This window comes from Chiloscyllium plagiosum, chromosome 1, assembly GCF_004010195.1.
Source record: "Chiloscyllium plagiosum isolate BGI_BamShark_2017 chromosome 1, ASM401019v2, whole genome shotgun sequence".
Lineage (NCBI taxonomy): Eukaryota > Metazoa > Chordata > Chondrichthyes > Orectolobiformes > Hemiscylliidae > Chiloscyllium > Chiloscyllium plagiosum.
In genome coordinates, this window is record NC_057710.1 from 39,154,747 (window position 1) to 39,161,569 (window position 6,823).

Consider the following 6,823-nt stretch of genomic DNA (forward strand, 5'->3'; position numbering starts at 1 on the left):
CACTGTCCCCATGACTTGTCCGGACTTGTCCTACCTGCCTATCTCCTTTTCCACCTATTCACTCCACCCTCTCCTCCCTGACCTATCACCTTCATCCCCTCCCCCACTCACCCATTGTACTCTATGCTACTTTCTCCCCACCCCCACCCTCCTCTAGCTTATCTCTCCACGCTTCAGGCTCACTGCCTTTATTCCTGATGAAGGACTTTTGCCCGAAACGTCGATTTCGCTGCTTCTTGGATGCTGCCTGAAGTGCTGTGCTCTTCCAGCACCACTAATCCAGAATCTGGTTTCCAGCATCTGCAGTCATTGTTTTTACCCCGTTGAGGAAGATTTGTCTACTGAGTCAGTATGGGTGGAAGTTAGGAACAGCAAAGGAGCAGCCACCTCATTGGAGGTTTTCTATAGACCCCCAAATAGCAGTAGAGAGACTGAAGAACTGATAGGCCGGCAGATTTTGGAAAAATGTACATATAGCAGGGCTGTTGTTTTGGATGGCTTTAACTTTCCCAATATTGACTGGAACCTCCTTAGTGCAGATGATTTGGATGGAGCCGTTTTTGTCAGGTGTGTTAAGGAGGGTTTCCTTCCTCAGTATTAGACTGGCCAGCGAGGGGAGAGGCCATTTTGGATTTGGTGCTCGGCAATGAGCCAGGACAGGTGTCAGATCTCGCGATGGGAGAACACTTTGGTGACACTGACCACAACTGCCTCACATTTACCATAGCTTTGGAGAGGGAAATGAGCAGTTACAAAGGGAAGATATTTAATTGGGGAAAAGGAAATTATAATGCTATCAGACAGGAGTTGGGAAATACAAACTGGGAGCAATTATAGCACAGGAAGGGCACAGCAGAGATGTGGAGACTGTTTAAGGAGCAGTTGTGCGAGTGATGCATGAATTTATCCCCCTGAGAGGGGTAAAAAGGGGTAAGATTAAGGAGCCTTGGATTACGAGAACAGAGCAACTTCTCGTCAAAAGGAAGAAGGCAGTTTACATAAGGTGGAGGAAACAATGATCTAGCACAGTTTTAGAGGATTACAGGCTTGCTAGAAATGAGCTCAGAAATGGACTGAGGAGAGCCGGGAGTGGGCACTAGAAAGGGTTGGCAGGAAGGATTAGGGAGAACCCAAAAGCATTTTACTCATACGTGAGGAAGAATACAATGATCGGGGAGAAGGTAGGGCTCTGTACTTGGACCTCTGCTCTTTGTAGTTTTTATAAATGACTTGAATGATGAGTTTGAGGGGTGGGTTAGTAAGTTTGCAGATGACACAAAGGTTGGAGGTGCCATTGATAGTATCGAGGTCTATTGCAGGCTGCAGTGTGACATAGACAGGATGCAGAGCTGGGCTGAGAAATGGCAGATGGAGTTCAACCTGGATAAATGCAAAGTGATATGTTTTGGAAGGTTGAACTTGAATGCTGAATATATAATTAAAGACAGGATTCTTGGCAGTGCGGATGAACAGAGGGATCTTGGTGTTCAAGTGTATAGATACCTTAAAGTTGCCACCCAAGTGGATAGGGTTGTTAAGAAAGCATAAGGTGTTTTGGCTTTCATTAACAGGGGGATCCAGTTTAAGAGCTGCGAGGTTTTTCTACAGCTTTACAAGTCCCTGGTGAGACCACACTTGGAGTATTGTGTCCAGTTCTGGTCGCCCTAATATAGGAAAGATACAGAGGCTTTGGAGAGGGTGCAAAGAAGGTTTACCAGGATGCTGCCTGGACTGGAGGGCTTGTCTTACGAAGAGAGGTTGACTAAGCTTGGACTTTTCTCTCTGGAGAGAAGGAGGAAGACAGGTGACCTGACCGAGGTATACAAGGTAATGAGACACATGGATAGAGTCAATAGCCAGAGACCTTTCCCCAGGGCTGGACTGACTGGCATGAAGGGGCATAGGTTTTAAGATATTAGGAGGAAGGTATAGAGGAGACATCAGAGGTAGGTTCTTTACGCAGAGAGTTATGAATGCATGGAATGTGTTTCCAGCAGTGGTGGTGGAAGCAGAGTCATTAAGGACATTTAAGCGAGTGCTGGACATGCACATGGACAGCAGTGAATTGAGGGATGTGTAAGTTAGGTTATTTTATTTTAGATTAGGATAAATCCTCGGCACAATATTGTGGGCCGAAGGGCCTGTTCTGTGCTGTACATTTCTATATTCTATGTTCTACATCCCATATGGCAGGAGGAGCATTAACACATAATCAAATGACTCAAGCAAGTGATGTCAGATTTGAAACCTATGGGACTTTGATGAAGATAGTTCTTGAAACTGACACACTTCAGAAAGAGCTAGTTGTGCACATCATGCAAAAAGGTAAACCAATTAAGAAAACAAGGCAGAATGAAAATATAAAGGATCATTCATCTGCAGAACTGCGTCAACTGTGTGTAGGACATAACATCAGAGTCATACATCTTACCCATGGAACCTGATTACTTGCAAACATATCCAATGTGTATCGTCTGGATCCTAATGTTGAATATTGGGATCACTTAAAACTGAATTTTTCTAGTATTTACTATGTATCATGATGCTTCATTTAACAACCAGTACAGCAGTACTTAACTGTCCAAACTTCTAGCATGAAAACAAAGGAAAGAAATGCAAAACACATTGAGGTCACAATGTCCAAGAGTAGCATCAACAATTCATCCAGTGCTCAGTGCTCAGTGCCAAATGTGCTCAGTGTTGCGTTTTTGAAATAAACTTAAAAAGAATGTAAATTAACCTCCCCAGTTGAGGTCAGGCAAGGGGACGATGATAATCCAAAGTCATGAGTGACTGTCCAATGGCGATTGGCCAAAAGGGTTCAGATGATTGATGGATATAGAGAAAGTAACCTGATCCTAGAAATATTGGATAACAATAAGTGCCAGACTCAGAGAGGGAAGTATTCAGGATAAGGGCACTGGGGGAAGTCCGCAGGGACTAAGCTTAGTCCATACTGGAATAATCTAGGATGCTATCTCACCATTTTACCAACCAAAACATTCCCTGCGAACAACTTGTTTGTCCTCTGGTATCAATGAACTATCCACAATTGTCACAGTTTTATACTTTCTTTATCTCACTAACTGATGTAGCATATCTGATCTGCTGCTTCAGAAACTCAATAAATGATCATAAAATTATTTATAAATAATTGACTACCTAACTATAATCACGAACCCTTAAAAAAACTACAAAATTACAACGTCCATTAAATTAATGTTGAATGGAAATGTGGGCCAACTCAGGAAACCACGCAGTACTCCAATTGTGCACAGAACACACACAAAGTTATGCTCAAATAATAAACATGACGATCACCATCAAGACAGCAACCAAACTTCAATGACGTGCAAGAGACCAATAAAAATATTGATCGATAACAATCAAGAGTGAAATCTAGATCCCTAGAAGATAAAACTAATATGGATCTGGAGAATTGTCAAACCAACCATGCATTGTACAGATTCTTAAAATGTTTAATGCATAAATGTTACAATTCTTGTTTCTGTGTAAATACTTTTTCAATCACATAACGTAGTATATTACTCTTAGTGATGTAAATTTATCTTGGGTGAATAAAGTTGTTTTAAACTCAAGTAAAGTCAAAATAGCGTAAATCCCAGAGATCAGAAAGAAAAACAAAAAACACTGGATAAATTCAGCATTAAAGTTTCAAGTCCAATGACTATTCTTTGGAACTGGTTATCTAAGGATGCTACACTAAGGATGTGTACATAATTGCTCTGTAAATGCAAGGTATTTGTTTACCTGTTAAGAAAACCTATTAAAGATTTTAAATTATATCTTAATATTGATGCTATTGATAATCCAATTTAAGGTTGGTAATTCTCTATTAAGGAACATGAGGATATTTGATATGATTAATTTGATTTAATACTGTCACGTATACTGAAATAGAGTGAAAAATGTTGTCTTATGTGCTTCACAGGCAGATCACAACATACAAGCACGTCAGGGTAACAGAAAAGAGTGCAGGATACAGTGTTACAGCTGCTGAGGTGCAGAGAGATCAACATTAATATTGAAGAGTTCCATTCAAAAGGCTGATAAAAGCGGGGAAGAAGCTATTCTTGAATCTGTTTGTATGTGTACTCAAACGTTTATATCTATGAAGTTAAAAATCACACAACACCAGGTTATAGTCCAACAGGTTTAATTGAAAGCACACTAGCTTTCGGAGCGCTGCTCCTTCATCAGGTGGTTGTTTATATCTATGGCAGTGCACCTGTGAACTTTGAGCTGTGTGCATGTGAAAGTTCGAGTTTTTTAAAATTTTAACTTAGATGAGCTCTGTAAGTATCATAAATGCAGTTTTCTTTTCAAAACTCAAAAAACCTGTCTATGTATGTCTTCTCTAGATATAGCAAGTAAAAAGTTAAACACTTGCTGAATTGGCAACACATACTTTCTAAAATAAACTTGTGGTTAAACGAGGAGTAGGGAAAGAGAGGAGTAATAATATATGTAGAAAATATTTTTCTCTCCATTACAGAACCCTTTCTGATCATCCCAATGCTGGTACTTTGAGGAAGAGGACATTTTCTGTTTCAGGAAGCTATGTCTGGCTACATCCTGGAATTCAAAAGGTTTGCTTTTAAAATGTAAAATAAATGTTTTAATTAAAATTGTTTTTAGAAATAAATCAAAAATCACAAATGCAGTTTTTGGATTGAAAAATATTGCTGATGCTATCCAACTTGTACAATGTCTTTAATTTATTGTTTCATTTATTTAAGGGACATTATGTATTTTCATATGTTTTAGAGACATATATAGATCAACTCGGGTTGTTAGTTCTACCCAATTTTTTCAATGAACTTTGCCCATTCTATTAAAATAATATGTATGTTGGACTCATTCACAGAAAGATATTGTTCTCAGGAATCAATGTACCAAGTTCCTGATGTAATCTGTTGCTTTGTAAGTAAGTGCAGAATGAAAGCTTCCGAGCAGAGAAACAAAATGGACTGAAAACATTGTGTTATGATACAGCAGTGAACCCTTCTATTAATTAATTCAAACACTCAGCAAAGCTCATCTCACCTCATTATCTGTTAAAATATGAGTGACAGAGAACTCCCAAATTTCAGTATTTAAAGAAAATAACATCAATTTATTGTTTCGCTCTAAAAGTGAACAGTAAACATTATTCACAAATCTAAGTCCCCTTTTCTCTTAACTGATGATGAACTATCTCTAACTCTATAACAATATGCTGTTCCAATAAGATACTTATTAAAATTGCATCAACTTAATTTCAAAACCACAGAGCTGCTGCCGTCTTCTGTTACTTCACTCTTCCGGCTGTTGAATTCTCTGGGTCATCTTCTTTGTTTTTATTGCTAGTATGTTTCATATGAAAAGCTAACTTTGATAGAGAGTGTTTCCTAAAAGTTGCTCTGACTCCAATTTTCAAAATATCCACATTTTTATATCCCCAACATCAGTTTGCCTCATTGTTTTGCCAACGTCGAACCAATAAATTCAAATTCGATTGGGTTTTAGTATCCTGGGGCATAATTTAAACGGATTGGCTAAATTCGAATTGTTGTCAAAACAGCTACCAAAACTCAGGTATCCATTTCACAGCCAACTGTTACATATTTTCAATTTTCCAGTATCCTCTGGGACCACCATCTAGTCATTTACATGGGGGCTTGTAAGCTCTCAGTTCAGAACAGTACACAATCTCTCTTAAAGGTACACGCCTTCAATTTTATAACAATTGGGAATGACACTGAAATATTGGTAAAAGTCTGGTTTATGGAATTCTGAATAGCAGCAGTATATCTACATATAAGAATCCCAGGCTTTCTTACTGGTGAATAAATGTTTAAACAGCAAATGATCTTTGTTGCAGTCTTTATTTTTAAATGTAGTGATGTATTTTGATATTATAGCATGGTACAGAAAATAAAGTACTTCTGTGATTCTCAAGTAAATATGTCTCCTTGCCATCAGTAAAACAGCAACAAATTTATCTGGAATACAAAAGCGCAAAAAAAATTGTTGAAATCAAACATTGTAAATAAAAAAGCAGAAAAAATTTGAAAACACTCAACAGATTTGGCAACAACTGTGGGAAGAAAGAGAAACAGAGCCAAGAGCACTTCAATTTTTCTAAGGTGAAACATTATATATTCTATTTTCTTTTCCATGGATACTGCTAACCTGCTCATATTTTCTGTTTTTATTTGAGTTGAAGTGGTAATAAAAAAAATATGATACCAGAACATTTGGAAAGCATGGAAGGAAAGGATTGGACAAAGCCAACAAAGGTTTATGAAAGGCAAATCATGCTTACGTGATCTACTGGAGTTTTTGAGCAAGTAATTAATAGAGTAGATAAGGGAAAACCAATGGATGTGGAGTATTTGGATTTTCAGAAAGTTTTTAATAATGCCACTTACAAGAGGTTAAAGGGCAAAGTGAAAGCACATTTGACAGGGATTAATATATTGGAATGGATTGAGAATAAGTTGACAGACAGAAAATGGAGAATGGGAACAAATGGGTTTTTTTTCCAAATGGTATAATGTCCTCTGGGAAGGAAATTGCCATTCTTACCTGATTAGAGACAAAAAAAACTGCAGATGCTAGAATCCAAAATGGACAACCAGGAGGCTGGAAGGACACAGCAAACCAGGCTGCATCAAGCGGTGTGGAAAATTGAGGTTTCGGGTGTAATCCTTCTTCAGGACTGGGAGGTGTGTTTTGGGGGTGCTGCAGATAAAGGTAGTGGTGGGGGCAGGGTGGTGAAGTGGGGATAGATGAAGACAGGTAGAGGGTACGACCTGAT